This window comes from Pholcus phalangioides, unplaced genomic scaffold (assembly GCF_987345545.1).
Source record: "Pholcus phalangioides strain wild (caught in Gottingen) unplaced genomic scaffold, Ppha-v1.0 ptg000007l_1, whole genome shotgun sequence".
Taxonomy (NCBI): domain Eukaryota; kingdom Metazoa; phylum Arthropoda; class Arachnida; order Araneae; family Pholcidae; genus Pholcus; species Pholcus phalangioides.
In genome coordinates this window covers 33521522-33542505 of record NW_028301600.1, presented here as the reverse complement: position 1 = coordinate 33542505, position 20984 = coordinate 33521522, and the positions used below count along the sequence as shown (strand labels likewise).

The 20984-nt window shown below is 37.1% G+C and overlaps 1 protein-coding gene and 1 long non-coding RNA gene across 7 annotated transcripts in view; one reads left to right on the top strand and one right to left on the bottom strand.

Moving 5' to 3' along the window:
- LOC149085212 (calcium-activated potassium channel slowpoke-like) overlaps nucleotides 1-20984 on the bottom strand; it is a 268638-nt gene that overhangs the window by 131373 nt on the left and 116281 nt on the right. The window lies entirely within an intron of this gene.
- LOC149085213 (uncharacterized) overlaps nucleotides 1-20984 on the top strand; it is a 45289-nt gene that overhangs the window by 16657 nt on the left and 7648 nt on the right. The window contains exons 2-4 of one of the 3 annotated variants that reach the window (XR_016192821.1): nucleotides 12048-12245; nucleotides 14029-14103; nucleotides 14217-14284. This is a non-coding gene — a long non-coding RNA (uncharacterized LOC149085213). Of the gene's footprint in view, nucleotides 1-12047; nucleotides 12246-14028; nucleotides 14165-14216; nucleotides 14285-20984 lie in introns of those variants that run through there. The other 2 variants (XR_016192820.1, XR_016192819.1) reach the window with 2 other exon arrangements.

The window sequence follows — 20984 nt, the reverse complement described above, 5'->3', positions numbered from 1 at the left end:
GTACAATTGCGAAACCGTATAACAAACTTTTTTCGAAAATTACCCACCCCCCCTCTTTTCCACAGACGTTTCCCAAAAATTTTTGTAAAAAATCTGTCGTTTTGATTCATAATTATGCTTGAGAAGAAATATACGTACTATCATAACATTACTGTTGCTAAAGTCTCAAGCAATCTTACGGTATTCATTTCAAGATTTAACAGAAAAAAGTGTATTTAAATCTTATGTAAAACATCATATTATTGTTTGTTTTGCTTTTGCTTTCTATATCTAAGCAAAAAGTAGATGATGTATTGAGTTCTCCGTTGTTGAAAGATTTATCTCTTAACGAACTGATAGTGAACATGTTTGCTACCAACAGGGCCCAGAACTAGAGGGGGGCAGAGGGGGCAACTGCCCCGATAGGCAAAATTTAGGGGGCGGCAGTTTTAGGTGGGAACAGAGAATACTGTCATAAAATTATCGAATGTGGGGCGGCAAAACCATGTTTGCCCCAGTCGGCAAAAATCCTAAATACGACCCTGGCTATCAGCATACCATATCCCATTCAATAATTAATTAATACCTCTCAAAAGCCATTGAACCGGTCAATCATTTTAAATTTTATGGCTTTTTCAGTAAAAAATGTGCATGAGAAATTGCAGTCGATCCCGCTTAGCTTGGAACGGTTTTCGTTTAGTACGATTTACTTTCATGTTCCATCTATCACTAATACTCATCGAGATTTTCCATTTGAAGTGTTTTTCCACTTACACCGTTTCTTCGTGATGGGTTTTTGAAAAACGGAATGCGCTGTATTTCAGTGATGCGTTTTTACCAATTAAAAAATTATGTGATTCGAATGACAGAAATGGTGTCGTTTTCCAAAGGTTTGAGAGTTCGAATCGAAGTGAAAACATCGATTAATTGGAGTGTATACAGGCAGGGCATGTATAGGAATGTATAGCAACTGAAGCCAAACGTCGTACAAATGGGTAAGGTCAGAAACGTAATAGGGAGACATATAGAAAGGGTTCCATTACATTTTCCTAAACTCAGTAAAATCTCCACAGATGATCAACTGTACTCAAACACAAATATGCTACAGTGGCCGCCTCTATTCAGCATAAAATTTCTATGGCGGAGTCCCGTAGGCTCCTTTTTTATTTATTTATCAAATTTACTAATTTATATTATTTTCTTCGAGTGGCTGCAGAGTTCCCGGGAAATGCTCACGGAGCACCGGTTGAGAACTGCTGCTTCAGTGAAAAGTTTCCCAAACTTTTTGTTTCATATAGCCCTGCTTTAAAAAAAAATTCTTTCTCATCTCTCCCAACTCAAACCCACCCATAGGATCCTATACTAAACCCATAGCTTCTACCGACCCTTTGGACTATTTCACACTTTGGAAAACACTGCTTTAGTGGCCGTTCTTGGTTATTATACAACTTAATTTAATGAATGGTCATCCAGCGGTGGACGGGGAAAATGACCTGTTTATTTTTGATTTTTTTTTGCACTATTTATAAATTCATTATGATTAGTCCTTTTTTTTGCATTTACATATTTTAATCTCTTTTTATAATTAATGTATGTAATTGAAGAATTTTCTGAATATAAGTGTATATTTTCAAGTTGTGCGGAAGATTAATTGCATTTTTATAATTTTTTAAATTAATATTGCTCAATAAAAGTTCGTTATAACCACAGCTCACAACCACGAGAAAAATTTTCGTTGTAACGTATTTCTCATTATAAACGAGTTTTTACTTTTTAGTCTGTTAGGACATAAAATTACTGTAAATTGCTGCTTTATCTGCATTGGAACGTCTTTGAGATCATTTTGTTCTAATATTAACTAATGAACAGAACTCTTGTGATGAAATTGATTTTTGATCTCAAAGCAGTTGATTATCTAAGAGTATAAATATTTTTTTCATAGAATTTCCTATCATCAAAGCGGTTTAGATGACTAACTTAACAATTAAATAAAAGTCAGAACTATTTTTTACATTCATGCTCACTTCCTATGGATCTGTCAGCATTTTCCATCGAATCGGAAATTCGACATTTTAAAATAGTTTGATGTTTGGCTGCATAACTCCAAGGAACTTCTACTTACAATGGGTCATACCTGAAGCCTGGGCGCTTTATTTGCTTGTCATTTCTTTTTCTTTTTTTTTCAAGTAAAAAGTAAAATCTCTCAAGAGAAAAATCCGCCCATTTTTGACATTTTGTTACTTGTGTGCACGTGTAGTTTGCTTCTTTGTCGAGCATTCTTTTCTTTCTATTAGTGAGCAGCTACAGTACTAGTAACTAGAAATTCCTAAATAAAATACATGTCGAAGTCATTTGCATGAGAATATTTTTTTGCAAATGAATATGAACCGAGTCAAAGATGCATTTACAAACGTTATTTACAATGGTTATTTGTTCTTTAACATGTATTTTCTCAGTTTTATTGCATATTTTACCATTTTTAGTGGAAAATTCAGGCTCTAATTATAACAATCTCATTTCACGTATTGTTACCAAAGTGAATGGGACTGCCCCTGAGCAGGAGCATACCCAAGACCGATCTATGGGGGGGGGGGGGGCACTGAATTTCTTCCAGAGAAATTTTGAGTTGAATTTTCCGCGAAAGCATTTAATTAACAAAACTTTATTTAATTGTTGGAGGCTTACGCCTCTGCCCTTGAAACCCATTCTAGTTTGATCATGGTCCAAATAAAAATATACATTCATTCTCCCTCCCACTCTCTCTCATTAAAACCGCGCACAACTCCAGTCTATCGCCATAGGCAATTTATTACAGATCGAGTTGTGCCGTAAATCTGAGTATATCCCCCCCCCCAGATCTCACGAATCCTGAAATCCCTGGGCAGGGTGACGAAAACGATTATATACAAAGAATGCAAGTAAAAATATACAAAAAATATATACAGTAGGGCTTATATACATCTTTATGTATTCCAGGGCTGGACAAATCCCAGGCGCCAGGTCGCCATGGCAACTAGAAAACTATTGGCGCCTAAAATTTTGTATACGTGTGATTGCTAAATCAGAATCTAGGAATGGCTCAAAATTTTCTGATTTCATAATTGTCTTCGAACATGGGAAGGAGCAGGGCCGCAACTAACAAGTGCAGGCGGCTCTGGTGCTCCGGATGCTGGACCAGAATGGAAGTCGAACTCACCCTTTAACTGCTTATTCTACATGCAAGGGGTGCCAAAATTCCGACTTGCCCCAGGTGACAAAGTATGTAGTTGCTGCCCTGGGAAGAGTCATCAATTCCCAGAAACTTTTCCCGTCACTTTTTCAAGTACGCAAGCCAAATGGAGTTAAAATTTTTCTTAAATAAATTTAAAATATGATTGAAAAAATAAAACGTAAGTTTTATTAATTTGAATTGATATGTCTAACAGAAAAAAATATTCTTTTACTACATTTTATCGACTATAAGCATTAGAGGGCTGCAAAATACTGTATCTGGATTGTTTTTGAAGATTTTGAATAAATTATCATTGAAGAAAATGCGAAAATGCATGAATTTATCAAAAAGGTGTAACTATATTTAATATTGCTGGATTTAACAGGGCTGAAGTCCTGGGGGCCATGGCTGTAGCGAGCCTTCTCGAAGTCCCGGTGCATACTTTTTCATGGGGAAGAGTCCCTTAAAAGGGTTATGCTCAAAAAAGGAGGGGTTCTTCCCCCCCTTCTCTTTTCATTCTTGGGGTGCGAGGAGGAATGCCTCCTCGACTGAGATGCCGCAAGATATTTAAAATTTCTAAGAGTGTTGCGAACGTAAAAAATCGCCACTTTTTACACGTCACAGCTTCGTATAAAGGCCGAAACACACTGTAGTGACGTGACGTGATTATTCTGAGTATAGGTGTGGAAAACGTATCCATGCGATTTTTTTGGGGGGGGGGGGTTAAGCCAGCTCTCCAAAATTATTAGGGTGGGGGGGGGGGCTAGATCCCATTGTCCCAATACAAGTTTACACCTATGACAGGTTCCAAGTACTTCCCTGTGAAAAATCTGGGTCCCCGCAAAAGATCTCAGTCCAAAAGCCCGGTCCAACAATGTGTAACTCGGAGAGACAGGATCATTTTAATCGTTTAGGGAAGAATATGTAATTTTTTCACCCTCCCCGCTGACAAAATCGATCGAAATGGTATTTTTCGTTCCTTCCCCTCCCCCACCAGAATTAGCAGCAGCCTCCTCAAGATTTCTGCCTGTGAAAACTGCCTTCTTCCCTTGTTCCGGCACTGGCTACCTAAGTGCCGGGGTACTGGAAACAGAGCTGCAACTGGGGGGGGTCAAGTGCCCAAGGTACCGGACCAGGGGGGGCCGCAAATTTTTTCAATATCAGTTTTAGTTTACTCTTATTTCGCCGGAACTTAGGAGTGGAGGATATTTCAGCCCCACCCCCAATAAATTTTGTAAGGGGGCTGAGTCTCCCGCCATTCATTTTTGGAAAAACAATGCAATGCATCCTCTGTTTCCTGCTTATGCGCTGGAGTCCCATATATACGGAACGGCCAGCAACTTTCACCGCCCTCCTCCACCCAATGTTAATTTCTTCATGTCGGCACCTCTGTTGTGAGGGCTTGAAATATTTTACTGGCCTTCAAACTTGTTAATAAGCTTATTCGTTGTTCACTTTACCTCCTTCCACTTTTTTTCCGTTGTCTCATGTCCCCTTCCCCAAGGGAGAAGTTTTTTGTCAAAAAGTTTTTTCTGAGCCAAGTGTCAAACAAATCCACCCGAATTTTTTATTTGTGGGGGGGGGGGGGGGAGGGCAAGCCGGCTCTTCAAAAATATTGGAGGGGGGCCGGATACAAGTTTAAGCCTATGGTCATGCATTATTTTGACAAAAATGTTTCGTCCCTGGCTCCCGAACTCGGTAAGCGAATATGTGAAATATGTGTATAAGTGAATAAGTGAAATATGGCTCTCCGAGGGTACTTGTTTCGGTTTCAATCATTATTGGCCTATTTTTTAACCTTTCTTTTCCTCCTGCATCGTCTGGATCCTCCTTCCAGCCTCCTTCCCCCAAGAGTCACGTTCAAACAAAAGGAGAAGAGATGCTTCTGAATTTTCCGACAGCGAGAACAAGAAAGGACCAAAGCACCTTCTCGTCTCCAGATGCCATCCAGAAATGCATGCCTTCAGGCACCTACGATTGGCACCAAGAGAGAATGATAATTGGAGATCGAGTGTCGTTGTTGACCGTGAGAAAAATACTATAAATTGCTACAAAAAAAGAAAGCCAAGGACAAGTTTATTGCGATTTTAAAAAAAGCATTAAAATAAAATTTCGAGCAGATTTTTTTAACTCAACTTTTTTTTAATTTTTGTAATCACAAAATATGGGAAACGTATTCATGTGAATTTTTTGGGGGGGGGGGGGCTGAGCCGGTCCTTCAAAATTATTTGGGGGGCTTGGGCCCATGAGCCGGATATAAGTTTACGCCTATGGCGATGTATTAATTGTGGAAAGGTGTCCTTTGGCACCTCTTGCAACTCATCACCTGTTCTCATGTGTTAACTTCGTCTTGGTTACGTCAATTGGTGGATTGATTGGTAGCCAGACCGGCTGCTCCAGGGCCTCTCCAGATGTCTGCCTCCTGCTCAAATGGCTGGCTGATAACCTCAACAGGCACCTCAAACCGCAAACCCAGCTTTAGGGTTTTCACCGACCGTAGTGTGAAAAGACCAATGCTTGACAGTGCCATCTGTTCTTTGGACAATGTGAACTAACACTTGAATTTCCGGACGAAGTGGTGAGAGCGTTCTAATTTATTCACATATTCATTGTGTTGAGAGAGAAATCTGTGATAGTTATTCGTAAAAATTTTATACTAAAATTCTAATATTTATAGAATAAATGTTTATTATATAACAAATGTTGAGTATCTTTCATTGTTGTCAATGAACCAAGAAATACAACAGCCTATAAACAGTTGCAGTGTCAAAACTGTAACCATAGTAATGGGCAAGTATATTTTCAGAAAACACTGGAAAAAGTCCCGGTTTTTGTGAACCTAAAATGCCTGATGCTGATGTCTGCAGCGCTCCCTGCCAAGGGATCTCTTATACTGTCTGACTTGAATTATGTTCTAGGCCCTTACTTCATGGGACTAGTGTTCATGTGGGCGGACGGTACAAACAATGTGTGTTTTTATTTTAGCTTTAGGTTTAACCTCAATTCACTGGCAACATACAAGTCGGTGCACACATTCTTTTTTTAATTTATGAAAGTAAAATTTTTGTGATGTGGTCATGTGTTAAACGCAAAGTGAAGTTTCAACTTCGTTCTTTAATTCTACTGCATAAAAGCAAGGATTGTTTATACTAACTAACAGAATTTTGAATCACCAATCATCAACATCTTTCAATACCTTGGCAGTACAAGATGTGATGCAGATGTTTCTGACGAGATGAGTGCATACAAATATTTATATTTTACCATGGCCCCCAGGCCAGGTTTTTTCACGGGCCCCCCCTTACCCCCCTCCCCGAAAAATTCTGTTCACCTCCCTTGAGAAAAGATTATGGTGTATTTTTTCATTACAAAAAAGAAAAAGAAACCCCTCTTGGGAAGAAACAAATGTTGAATGCCCTCCCATGAGAAAATCCTGTATACGATATGGCATTTGTATATGCAGCAAAACATCGCTACAACAATAATCGATAATAAATACATCTACAATGATATTTTTTTCGAATCTTATTTGGAATTGCCTGGCTTGATATTAAACTCTCGGTACAACAACATCCTCTACTATGATAAACCCCTCTATAACGATATTTTTAGGAGATTTTTGAAATCGCTACAACAATTTGAATTTAATTTTAACTTTGTCACTTTTTCTCATTCTTCTGAAGGCATCTAATAACATGAATATTTTGAGCTAAAAAAATTATCACCGAAAGCTAAAGTTATTTGTATTGCTACACTCTGCGTACAACACAAAAGCGCTATGCGGTAAACTTCTTTATAGGGACAATACACCTCTAAGTGAATTTTATAAATAAACTAATCAATTAGTTTTTTGTAATGAATAAAAAATGATAACAATAGCATAAATTTGATCACACGTAAGGATAATGTTGCTTCTTAAATCTCTCTACCACAATATTTTTTCTTGGTCCATAGAATATTGTTATACCAAGGTTTCACTGTATATTTAAATTAAATAATAAAATATAATTGTGTGTGTGTGTAATAAATATTATTACATTTTGATATGATTATGTGATTTGTATATAATTTTACGCAATACAATAGAGCTCCCCTATGGGCCAGTTAAGAGAACAAATTGGTTAGGCGATATATATGGTTTTCCCATAGAAACTTGTGATTGCCATAAGCGTACACAGAATTTTCACAAGGGTGGGGTTACGTTTTTTCCTGCAAAATAACCCTATTTTCTCGGCTCTGGGGATGTTAGAACCCTAAACCCCCCTTTGCATACGCCAATGGTGATCGTGATCCATGGTCGGCAGGGCCGCAACTGGGAGCAGGGACAAGCAGGTCTCTTGCCCCAGACCAAAGGGTGCGCAAAATTCACCTTTTATAACCTTCAAAATTACAGGGGGATGTCAAAATATATGCTTACCTCAGCTGATCAAGCATTTAGTTGTGGCCCTGATGGCTAGTGTTCAATGTCAGTCTCTTGATTAATGATAAATACCTCTATATTTTTCTTCGTCCACAGAATATTATTATATCGAGATTTCACTGCAGTTTTATCATGCATAATACTAGCTATAATACCCGGCGCTTCCCGTGTTTCTTTAGTTATTGGGAGGATTGAAAAAGTGACAAACCATTACAAAAGGAATAAATATATAATACTGCAAGATTAAAGAAGTGACAAACCATTGTAAAGGCATGTGCACGTCTAAAACGCATTACTAGGGAACCATGGTAACCAAAGTAAACATTCCAAAAGCCCTATGGTTTTTTGTTGCCCTATGGTTTTTTGTCCATTTCGGGCATCTGCCCTTTTCTGACAAACTTTTAAAGTAGCCTATCATTCAATCCGGGCCCTGTTTGGTATATATCCAAAATTTGGCGACGATCGATCTAAAGTTGACGATTTGTATAGAGAACATACACACCACACAGACAGAAAATCAGTTATATATATATATATATATATATATATAGATAGATAGATATGCACAGTATCAAATTTATCCTTAGTTTCTCTCAGATAAGATATCCACCGCATCTCTATAGTTTCGTTGTTTATAGTAGCAAGTATACTCATACTACACCAAATGAAACTACTGTAGTCTCTACATAACGAACCAGTTTGAAACGAGTTTTACACAAAACAAAATTTCTATCCAAACGTTTAACTTTAATTTAGAACATCAAAGCTTATTCCTCTAACGCATGGGTTCTAACCTGTGCGCTTCCAACCTTTGTCAGGGTCACCACGGCTGTGACCCTGGTTTCTATTAAATATTCTTTGTTAAACAGCTCTGAGGAGCTAGCTGGTGGAGCTCGCGGATAAGCACTGAATAGGGGAAAAGAGCGCCTCAGGTGGAAAAAGTTTGAGACACCCTGCTCTTACGTGAAGTTATTCTATGCAATGCTTATTTTGATAAAACAAAGCGATTCCATTATGCCAGGCGATTCACTACAGGCATCCAAAAAGAATATATGAATTTAGTGAATTAAAAAGTTGATGAAAGTAATAATACTCAAAACTATATATATTTTTTTTCATTGGCCTTGGCCGAAGCACCGGCCTGCAAAATTGAACTGAAATAATTCAAATATTTATGTTCACTTCATCTATTCAAGTAAGCAACTTGACAATTCTGTTACAGTCGTTTATGACGTTCAAGAGGCTGTGTCAAAACATTTTATAAATGTGTAAGTCAAAGTCAAATAACTGAGCCTTTTTAAAAAATTATCCCTCCCCCCATACATATAAAATGTTATAAAATTTTATGTGCTTAATTGCATTCAATTCTGTTCTAAAAAAATATCATTTCACACTTGAGAGGAAATTAAATCACATTTCAAATCATTTAAAGAAATAAAAATTAGCACAACATTACCTTTGGAGCAGGGCATTGGGTACAAAATTGCAACAAAATCTTCTCGACTTACTAAAATTTCCCATCTTGGACTCTTTTTTTTAGCAGTAGATGATTTTCAATCAGGAGCTTGCTCTTTAGTTTTGTTTCTCTGCTTTATAATCGTTTCAAAAAGTTGAAACAAAGATATTCAACTGGTTTGCAAGATGAACTTTTGTTATTAATTTAAAATTCTTGTTGAGTTATTCCAAAATTTCCAGAGAGCGTGTTTTTTGTTTTTCCGACATTATGAATGACAGAGATTTGACACAGTCAACAAGCAGTGCCGTCTGAACGCATAGCCCCACCCGAGCACAGCCCAGGGGCTTCAAGAGAAGAGGGACCTCACAAAAATGGGAACTAATTGAAATTTTCGAGAATTCTCCAGGTTGGGCCTCAGAAAAATCAACTGGCCCGGGAGCCCATGATGCTTTTTAGATGGCCCTGTCAGCAAGCAAAGCACCAAATTGAAAGAAAATTCTACAGGAAATGATTGAAAGAACTTACTGCACATGTGTACCATATCTGTCTCTTTTCGGCAGACCTGTACCCTCCAAATGCTAACAGTGGACTTTCTCACCCTCTTGGGATAACATTGAAAACATTGGGAGAAAAAAAAATTCTGAAAGGACATATGGCCGTCAAAACAATTGAAACCCATTTCTTCAGGACTCACCACATCTGAGAAACGAGCAATAAACAAATCATCTAAGTGTCCACTCTAAATGGTCATCAGCCATCTCACTTGCAATTTTCGTATACGTCAGCAATCACCCTAAAATTTATGTCTTTTGCAGTGACAATATGCAAAAAGAACTGTTTCAGCAACTCGTTTTCAATGTGGTTGAGCTATTGAGTCTAGTGATAATAAAGTATGTATACAATGGCAAAAAAATAAAAAATACAGTGCAATTAGATGTTTAAATATTGATTTTAGATCTGCAAGATTCAACTTTTGCAACAATTCTGTTGATAAATTTCAATTTTCCATGCACATTTTCTGAATGTATGAGAGCTCTATTTTCTGAAACCAAGCAATCCCGTATGCAACTAGGGTCGCCGATTTGGGAATTCTCATTGACGAGCAGCTTAGGTTTTCTGAACATTGTTCAGCTGTGGTCAAAAAAGCGAATAGAATGCTTAGTTTGATTTTCAAAAAGGTCTCTTCGCGTTTTCCTAAAGTCATTTTTCCGCTTTTTCGAGGCTTAGTTCGTCCTGGACTAGAGTATGCTGTAAGGTTTTGGGGACCATACCTACAGAGCGACATAGACTTGGTTGAAGGGGTGCAGAGAAGAGCTACGCATACCCTTGTTGGCACACAGGGATTGAGTTATGAAGAGAGACTTCATTTTTTTAAATATGTTTACATTAGATGAGCGCAGGTGTTGGGAGATATGATCGAGGTGTTCAAAATTTTCAACAAGATGGATAGGATGGACCACATGAACTTTTTTAGTACACTGCCAATCGACTGCTTTTACAAGGGGACACCAGTATCGATTGGTGAGGGACAATGCAAAGTTATGGTGTCGCAGGGAATTTTTCTCTAATAGGGTTGTTAATAAATGGAATAGCTTACCCCCGGAGGTAGTAAATTGTAACACAATTGACACGTTTAAAAAGAAATACAATAAACATGTTGAAGTAAATTGAGAAGTTATCCATACTTAGAATAAGACAACCATAATATTATTTACGGGCATTGTATCATGTGTATATATTGTTTATAATTTTTGTGATTGTGTTTTTAATTCAGTTGCTGCATTTTTGAATTATACAGTATGACATCCATATTTCCTATGGGCATCTTTTTCTCATCTACCTTGTTGGACATTTTGCCTGTTATGGTGTATTTGTAAATTTTAATTATATCAAGTTTATATTACAAAGTGCCTTATGTGTTTTAAAAAATCCTTATGTGTTTAGATTTTTTTTAATGATTGTGTATTTGTGGATATTTTCACGAATCTTCACGAAATTTTACATTTAAGCCTATACAAAACGTAACACAACTTTGGACTAAATTTATTAAAATGCCAAAATCTGTTTAAAAATATTCAAACACCTAGTCTTTAACACTTGTTTACCTTATTTCCAGAAGGCATTTGATTGGGTCCAACATGGTAAACTCTTGAGGCATTTTTACACAAGATTGGGGGCAACTTGCTGAATGGGAAAAATCATGGTTAAGAGATAGGTGATGAGTTATGGTGAACGGGGAAATCTGTAGTTGGACACGCGTCGCAAGTGGAGTTCCTCGTTTTAATACAAAAATTTTGTGTGTATTTGATGGATATAAATGAAATTTTTTTTCTTCAAATTTTCAGTTTGAGTCAAAGTGGAAACATAGAATAATCCTATAATTATTCGACGTCTATAATTATTCTAAATGTCCATAAATCCTATGGTTCTTTTGGGCTAGAACCATAGGATTCACCCACGTGGAAAAAAAATTAATCCTTTATGTACGCATTCGTTTAACTATTTTACTAAAAGATTTCGAACAACTGTATTTTTGCAGACGCGAACAGTAAACATTTTGTGCTGCTCTCAGCCTCCTATTAACTACACAAAGAAAATTTTAGGTGCCTATACCAATTTTTTAGACCTGGTGCCTGGGATTTGTCCAGCCTGTTATAATATCACAATAAAGCTCTTATTAGAATATTTTTAATAAGAAAAATTTGATTGCTATTGAGATTGATTTTGGGTAAATTATAAGATTTTTTTTTGGTTAATTTATTAACTTTTTACACGTATCTAACAGAAAAATTATGGTTTCGATATAGTATTGTTATATGCTTCGGTGAAAATATTCTTTCATCTACATTTTTTCAATGAAAATTTGATTCAATGAAAAAATTGATTAACTTAGGAAAAATAAATAATAAAAAAGCAATAAAAAATGGTTCTTGGGTTATTTTTCCAACAACTCTCTAATACTGTTTTTCCTCTTTGTTCAGTTGGCAGCAACAACAATGCTGGGACTAATAACAACAGCGTTGATGATCTGTTGGCATATTCTGCTAATGCATGCTGCTTAGTACCAGCCAGTGAAGCTGAAGCTTTCAATTCAAGAAATAAATGGAAAAAAGGCATAAGATGTAGAGAGAAAGAAATGAAAAGAAAGGAGCAAGGCTTGTCATATAGGAATCGGAAAAGTATGTTAATACCTCCCAAAACTTTTTTTCCTAGATCAGAGCGCTGTAAGCTCAAAAAATGCAGTAAAAAATGTCCACCTGAAGCCCAAGAAGAGCTCAGTGCACAGTTCAGATTAAAATCAAAGTCAGTTAAACATGAAATTCTTTGTGGGAGGATTTCTGTTTCAAAGAAGGCTGTCAAAAGAAAAAGGGGGAATAATAACAGTCAGATATCTGTATTGTATTCAGTTAGATCGAAGTCCAAGAAATGAAAAGTATGTAAAGAATTTTTTGTGATGTCCCTGGGATCACGCCATGGCAGGGCCGCAACCGCAACTAGGGGGAGCAGGCCGGTCTCGTGCCCCGGGCGCTGGACCAGAGGGGTGCAAATTTTATTCTCAAACCTCTCCTTCAACATTACAAGGGGGCCCAAAAATGTGCACTTGTTCCGGGTGACGAAGCATCTAGTTGTGGCCCTGCACCATGGCAGGTCCATACTCTTATAACGAAACTGAGAAATAGGACAACTGGCATTTTGGTTAGTGATCTTAGAGGTCAGGATACACCCAAAAGTAAGTTAACACAGGAACGTGAGGAAATAAGAAAATTCATCAATATGTATCCAAGAAATGTTAGCCATTATTCCAGAAGAGAGTCAATTGAAAAAATTTATTTTCCCGGTCATCTTCAATAAAAAAAAAAGTGAATAAAGAATATAAAACCTCCTGTTTAAAGGTTAATAGTGATGCTAAGGTAGCTTTTTATGATGTATTTAGAAGTGTTTTCAAATCTACTGGTTTTAAATTTAAACAGTCATACATAGATACTTGTAGGAAATGTGATGAATTTAAAGCTAAAAATAAATGTTGCACTAATCTGGAGGAACATGAACGTTTGTCCTTGGTCTTGCTTCAGCCACTAACAGTCCAGCAGAAAGGGTATTTAGTGTTTGATTTGCAGCAAGTGCTTCCAATGCCATACCTATCTACTAACATTGTTTGCTACAAAATGTTACTATCTACCTACAACGCCTCATAGTGCGTGACTGCTCCCATGTACAAGAAACACACTGTTGCATGAGGCTATTATAGGCTGTGGATCAGATAAAATAGCTTCCTGTGTATTTGGAAAAATCATGATGTTGCCCAACAGTGTATCACATGTAACAACATACTCTGACACACACGATGGCCAAAACAGAAACATCCGCATGGTAATAATGTTTAGTTATGCAATATATGCTGGAGAAACCTTCGATCTGTGTGATTGATCAAAAATTTCTCTTACCTGGCCACACCAGACTGGAGTGTGATAGTGACCATTGCCAAGACTGAAAGAGTAAAGAAACAAACAGAAAATGTAGCCATCATGACTCCAAGAGACTGGTACTCTTTTGCCTAATTAGTATCAAGTAAACAGGATCCAAGGAAAAAAGGAAAACGCTTTCCAATATGCAAGTCAGATTTCCTCACATTCTCAAAACTTTTGGATAAAGAGAGTTTGTTTGATAAAAAGAGCTACCAACTCAAATAGAGACAAGGTAGAATGGATAAAAATAAAATGGTTGCACTATGAGTAAAAATTTGGGGTGATGAAATATAAATATATTAGTATACACTCTCTATGAATCTGCAGAATTTCAGATAGTAGACCTCAGGAGGCAGAAAAGAGGAAGGCCATTGTCATTGGAGTCTATCCACATACCTCTCTCTTATGTTACTGGGTCACTGCCAATTAACCCTCTGAAAAAAGATCTATTGTCAACCATTTCCCTGATTAATGAAGACTGTCTTGATTTTTACAGAAGCCTGTGTACCAGTGATGATGCTGTAGAGTTTGACGAAGTTGAAGACCTTATAATTGCTGAAAATGAAACCATGTAAAATTTTATTTCTTGTTCTGTTATCTCTATTGTTCAACTTTATCAATAAACCATTCAACTTATTAAGCTTCTAAAACCTATTAACTTTCTAAAATATTATTCTACAACAGGAAGATGTGCAAAAACTGAAAAAACAAGATGGCAAAATGTCTTAAGTCAAGATACAGCTGGAAAACAGCTGTGACATTACATTATGTTACAGCAATATTTTTTATTCACAGTAACTGTAAGTAATAGCCAACTATTTTTCTCAAACATTGGTAACAAATTTACTCATATAAAACAACTTAATGATTTTTCGTGACATTTTGAATCGTAAAATTGCTGTTACTCAAAATCATAAAAAAGTGACTTGTGACAATTTGCCATCTGAGCACAGATGTATTATGTGAAAACTAGAGGTGGGGCTTTTCTTTTATGGCTCTTTGGAAGCTGGTTATTTTTTTGGCATAAAAAATCAACTGAAAAGTATGCTTTTCTTTTTTTAAGGGTTGGGCACAATAATATAATTTGAACATTTTTTTCTTTTTCTCTCACATTGTCCAACATTAGTGTGCAGGGCAAACTACCCTTACCACTGTTCACATACACCAGGGTGATTAAAGTTATGTCACTGAATAAGGAGACTACAGCACAGATAAAAACTAGAAAAAGTTCTCAGAAAGGGTTAATTTTTTCCCCCTTGCTCTTCAAATTTTCCGCACTAGATTGGTTCCAAAAAATGAATCTTCCCATAGTGATGTTAGACGACGTCGATGTGTAACAAAGGAATAAAACAGTGGGTCTTCTCATCCACCTGTGAATCTATTGATCAAGCCGCAAAAGAGACATGGACACAAAACAAACAACTTGACACATTTTCAGAAGTCAGCATCAAGTAGCATTTAAATTCAGATTTTTTTTCAGATAAGAAAAATCGGATTTCCCAACTGTAACTTCTTGGAATTTAATTCCTCACAGAACCACCAATATACGATGCTTTCATGACCTTTGAAATTTCGGAAAATGAAGTAGTAAAAGCATTAGATTTTGCTGATCACAGTTCAAGTCAGAATGCCTTAGAGCAAGTTTTAAAAAAACACCAAGTATAGAGGAAAAAATAAAAATTCTTAAATTTGTAGATAATAACCCTTTTTTTTGCTTTTTAGAGTTACAAAAGAAAAAATTCAATTTGCCTTCCAGCACATTAAACACTGTGGTTCAAAGATGCATTGTTCATAAATCAAATACAAAATTTCTCTTTTTTTTTTCTATATTTCTTGTTTTTTCCCACACAAACTACATCCTGTATAATGCACGTAAATATTTAATAGAATAACATAAATACATAATTTCTTCCTATTAAATCTCTACGTACCGTAATGTTTGTTAATAAATTAAAAAAAAACTACATAAAAAAGCTAAGGTCTATAAACCTTAAACTATATGTATTATTATTCTTATAGACATTTCCCACTTAAAACGTTTTCCTCCTTATAACGTTTTCTAGTTGTGGTTTTTGAAAAAAGTTATAAGTGGGATTGACTGTATTTGTGTGCTTTGTTGCAGTTTGGTGCTGAATAAAGTTAACGTATACTTATTTTTTTTATAACTTCATAAATAATAGTAAACAGTGTAGTCATTAGGGATTAACTTACGTGATAAATGCTCTCTGTGAAAACCTAATCAACAATGAGCATTGATCAGCCATTAATGTGTGGGTGGGGCAAGACAGGATTTTTTCTGTGGGGCTCGATGGGATAGTAACCAGGGCCGGATCTTGAAACCTGTGAACTGCGCGGTCGCAGAGGGCGCCAACTGAAGGGGGGCAATTTTTACGTTTTGTTCCAAAGGTGAATATTTTCAGAGAAAATATTACAATACAGCAATAAGGACAACAAGGTCAAATCTTTGAATTGGAGAAGGTGAACACTTGGCGCTAAACAACGTGGCGAACTGAGCCAAAAGCGATAGAATATTGAACAGACATCCACTTCCCTACAAAAATATACTCGTCCATCTACTGGCAGACTGGCGCTAACACAGCAGCCACAATTGCCCCCCTGTGGTTTCTCTCACAGGATCCTACACTTGAAATGCACCTGTGTACTTTCTGGGAATCTTGCTGCCTTTCCCGGGATCCCGTAGCAAACGAGCCGATTATTGCTAGCTGAACACAGTTATTGTAGGGTATCTGGCAACACACGAAAAGAACAGTGTTACTAGGGAGAGGATGGCAACATCCAGGGGCAGAACATAGATCGTCAACAACAAGAACTGTCACCCTATCGTGGTCTCCAAGAACATAGACTTTTAGTATTGTATTAATTATGTAACATAGTTTAATAAAACAAATATCCCACAGTTATTTTAACTGAAAATAATTTTCGGGTGTCTATGTTATTTTATCAGAGAAAGAAAGATGGGTAGATTGGCTAAAAATTTGTACAAAGACAAGGCCACAACAGACAAAATGCCTAACGAGGTGGCTGAAAAAAAAATGCCCATAACAAATATGGATGTACTTAGATGTACTCTAAATACACTATTGACAAAAAAGTGGGGCGGAGAAACATCTGTATTCATATATATTTGAAAAATTCTGCAGATTTGCAGCTGTTATTTTATATCAATCATTTTCTCACATTTTGGGGGGCGGAAGTAAAGGGGAGTAAGTAAGGGGAAAAGTAATAGCAAGCAGGGCCGGCACACCGGGCTGCCAAATTTCAAGGGCCGCAATTTTTCCAAACGAAACCCTTTCCTTTTTTAGCAGATGTTTTAGAAATTTTTGATTAAAATTTAATTTTTTTCCCATTAAACTACTATTGATTGTGAAAGGACGCTTTCAGTTTAAAGACCTTATAATATCATTTTTAGTGTTATTAAGTATGGCATTAGCTTATTTTAAAGGGAGAAAAGAGTATGCAGATGGAGGTCGCATTCTTTACCCCTGAAAAAAGTATGGCCTTTCTTTCTGCCATTAAAGAATAACAGGGCTATATTAACAAAGAAAAAAAAACATGCTTAGGGCATCAACCGAAAAGGGGCACCGCAAAAGAAATCTAGTAATTTTTCCCCTTGAAAACCTCCCCTCTCGTTGGAGTTACCATCTGGTCTGTAGCATGAACAGCTCTAGGTGATGACTGCCCCTTAGCGAGGCAATTCGACACTCCTCCGGAATGTTAATTTCATGCTTTCCTCCGAACCTATCAACTGTCATGTCACGATGTTTCCCTAAGGAGGCTTGAGAACTTTTTAGCAGTTCCCAGCCATAAACACTCCATCTAAATTATTCCGAAAGATGGATATACAATATATGAATTCTAAATTTTGACAATTTTTACTACTGAACTTCCGAAAAAAAAAAGTAAGATTTTTCTCTAATTTTTTTTCTCAATCTAATTATTCACCTAGTACAGTACCAACAAAAGAGATATTTTGTTTCATGAATAGAGAGTCCATGCATAGAAACATTTAAGAGCACAAAGGTCTGAAAACTTAGGATGTAGGCTACGTTGCTTACAGTCCCGGTAGTTCATTTTCTGATGAGACAATGTGTTTGCCTTTTATTGAATAAATTTTATCTGAGGTTTAGGCACAGGCGGAGATAGGCATGAACGGCGAGGGGAGGGCATGATGAAGACACCAATTTATATATATGCATATACATTAGATCAGTCGGCTCCGTCATTGGCACTGGGGGGGAGCATTACCCTGCCATGCCCCCCCCTCCGTATCTCCACCCATGAGTTTAGGCTGTTCTTAACTAGTGTTGTTAATATTCAACAGCCTATACCAGAGCGTCTTTTTGAATTTCGAATAATGAATATTCAAATATTGAGATTGCAATCTTTAATTTTTTTTGTGGCAAGAAACTCTTGTTTTTAAACAAGTAATAACATTGAAGAGCTCATATACAGTGAATCCCACTTACAGCGTTTTCCAAAAAATCATCATGAAAAACGTTGCAGGAGAGAAAACGCTTTAAATGGGAAATTTCGATAAGTGTTAATAAAAGTTAGGATTACAAAAATAAATCGTACTAAGCGAGAAAACTTTCGCAGTGGGTACGTTATAAGCAGAATATACTGTAGTAATTTTACATTAATCTACATTTTCAAATACAGTTCTAATGTGTTTAAAAATTTTTTTCTTTATTTGTATGAATTCCAGTACTTGATATCTTTACTTCTGCTAATTTACATTAATTAAACAAAAACAGCAATAAAAGATTCGAAAAATGATCAAAGTTATCGAATCAGGCCAGTAGCTGGAAATTTCGTTCGGAGGGGGGACCAAAGTGATAGAACAATAGATTTGGCCATCCTTTTCCCTTTTTTCGGTCATTTTCTCACATTCTGGGGGGGGGGGGGGGGGTCTAGGTTCCCTTCTCTCCTCCGCTACGGCTTTGTATCGAATCGCAACATTTATTTGATAAATATGATGAAACGCTTTAAAAGTACGTCAGAAATGTATGCCTGTTCAATATGATTCGAACCTCAGCAGGTGGATCATACTAATTATTATTAATCATTTATAAATGTTGCCAAATTAATTGAAATGCAATTTCCTCTCAATGGGTTGTGTTTGATTACTAGAGCCCGGACGTTCAAAAATGCCTTAAATGCGTTTTTTGCCTATTTTCAAGCTTTCCTATAAAAATGCCTTTTTGTGCTATAAATGCCTATTTTACCATAGTTTTAAGTTTATTGGTGCATTTCAGAGGCCATAATATGTAAAGCTTGGACATTTTAAGCATTGAGAACAAAAGAAATGGTTTTTTTTTAATTTTTTCCAATTCTTGGTATTAATTTTCATCAGAAAGTATTCTGAAACCCCCCCCCCCCAGTTTCAGCTCCATTTAAACGGAGGAACAAACACATAGTGAGGCGACCACGAGGTACTGGAGTGGCATAATAGCGACTAGCGACGAAAACTGTTGTACACTGCACATACTCAGGGAGGGAGACAAAGAATAAGAAAGAGGCTACTGAACGAGGTGCGGGAGTCGAACAAACATGTTTGTTTTCACCTCGATCTGCTGATTTTTGCTATCTGCTGACTGGTCCGTTCTCTTTTTTTTCCTTCCCTCTTCTGCGTAGGGGTCATCATCATCACACCATTACATTTCGTAACCCCCCTCCAGCCATTTTCTATATCGTCTTCTTCTACTATGCGCGCACGTCTCATCCTCCACCCCTATGCATTTTTTCTTCCTAGTCGCAACTCCCCTACCGCTTAACCTATTCGCTCCACTATAACTGCAGCCAAAGTGATCTGAGAGATAGGGAACTTGGTGTTGCATGAGTTAACTTTACTTTGACTGGATGGTGTTAGCATATGGCCCCCACATCCTGCAGTAGCATCCCCAGACTGGGATATTTGGCGGGTCTCCTTGTCAGATGTTTCACTGGCCCCAAAGTAGTGAATTTATTGCGTGAGAAAACAACAAAGTAGTAAGAATCGTTTCGGGTTCCCGACTGGAGCCCTGTCAGCCCCACTCTTGTGGGTGCAATGTGTGTTAGACGTGGTGTTTCAATTGAACGCAGCCCTATGCTACAAAAGCAGAGGAAAATTAGAAGTTTTTGCTTCTCCGCATGTTTTACATTAGATGTCCCATTAAGACATTGGACTGCATTGAGCTACAGATGATCATTCCAAGAGGTCATCAGTTTACGTCATGACTCACAGAAGGCGAAGTAGGAGAAGACAGAGCTGTGGGGCCCATGTTGTTTTGATTTTCTTTTTTTTTTGCACCATACATGCACTGCAAACAACCATGGCTATTTATTTTGCGTATTTTTTGGTATTCTATTAAATTGACCAGAGTAGCCCTCAGAGGTGTGCGATAGATGTTTCACACAGGACCCCCCGTGCTTGGAGGAATCCCACATATGTGGGAATATAAAAAAAAATTAAAACTTTTTACAACAATAGAACAATTAACCTACGCTTCTACTGCAGAAACAATAGTAATTATTCCAAATAATACAACAAACAAACGAGAATTATTCACAACTCGGCGAAGCCCCACAAATCATTTTATTTTCGAACTCAGCGTCTGTTAATGATGGCCTTGATATTGACCTGAGAGACATCAAATACTTTATTATGCAAGGCCATAACTAGGATTTTTACCACTCCCACAACTTTAAATTTGATAATTTTATAACGGTGTTTTGTTCCACCTAAAATTGCCGCCCCCCCTAAATTTTTCCGCCCGGGGCAGTTGCCGCCACCCCCTCAGTTACGGCCCTGTATTCTGGGCCTGCAATCAATTTCACTCGGATAATATAATGCAGTTATTATAAACTCTAATTAAAACAATAGATGGATTGAGTACAACCAATTTTTAAGCTAGTTTTTGGACCCTTAATACCTAAGTTTTTAGTTATTTTCCCTTCTTTCCATAATAGTAAATGCCATTTTTAGTGCCTAAACTTCTGGGCTCTATTGATTGAGATCTCAACTATCAACGCGTTCCTGAAATAATGAAAAAATAAGTGTAATTAATTTTTTTTAAACAACTCTTTCCCCTATACGATTTATGTTCGTAACTCGAAAAGTTGGGGAGCGCCTCCATAAAAATGGTTTGGAGGGCCCCCCCCCCCCGCAAAAAAATTTTCTGCACCGGGCCGCGAAATTCCTAAGCCTGGCCCTGATAGCAAGTCTGCATAGTGGGGGCGGGGGGTGATCCACTCCTCTCACTACAGCTTTGCCTTTACTTACATCAAACTTCCTTTCTTTTAAACCAAATTACATGCACTTCTCTATTTTTAGCACTATGGAACTTTGTTACATTTTATTTTGATTTTTTTTGCTATTCAGCAGAGGAAGACAGAAGAAAGGTCTATCTCGACCTATAGAAGTTATGCAAAAAAGTTTAAAGGTCTCTTATA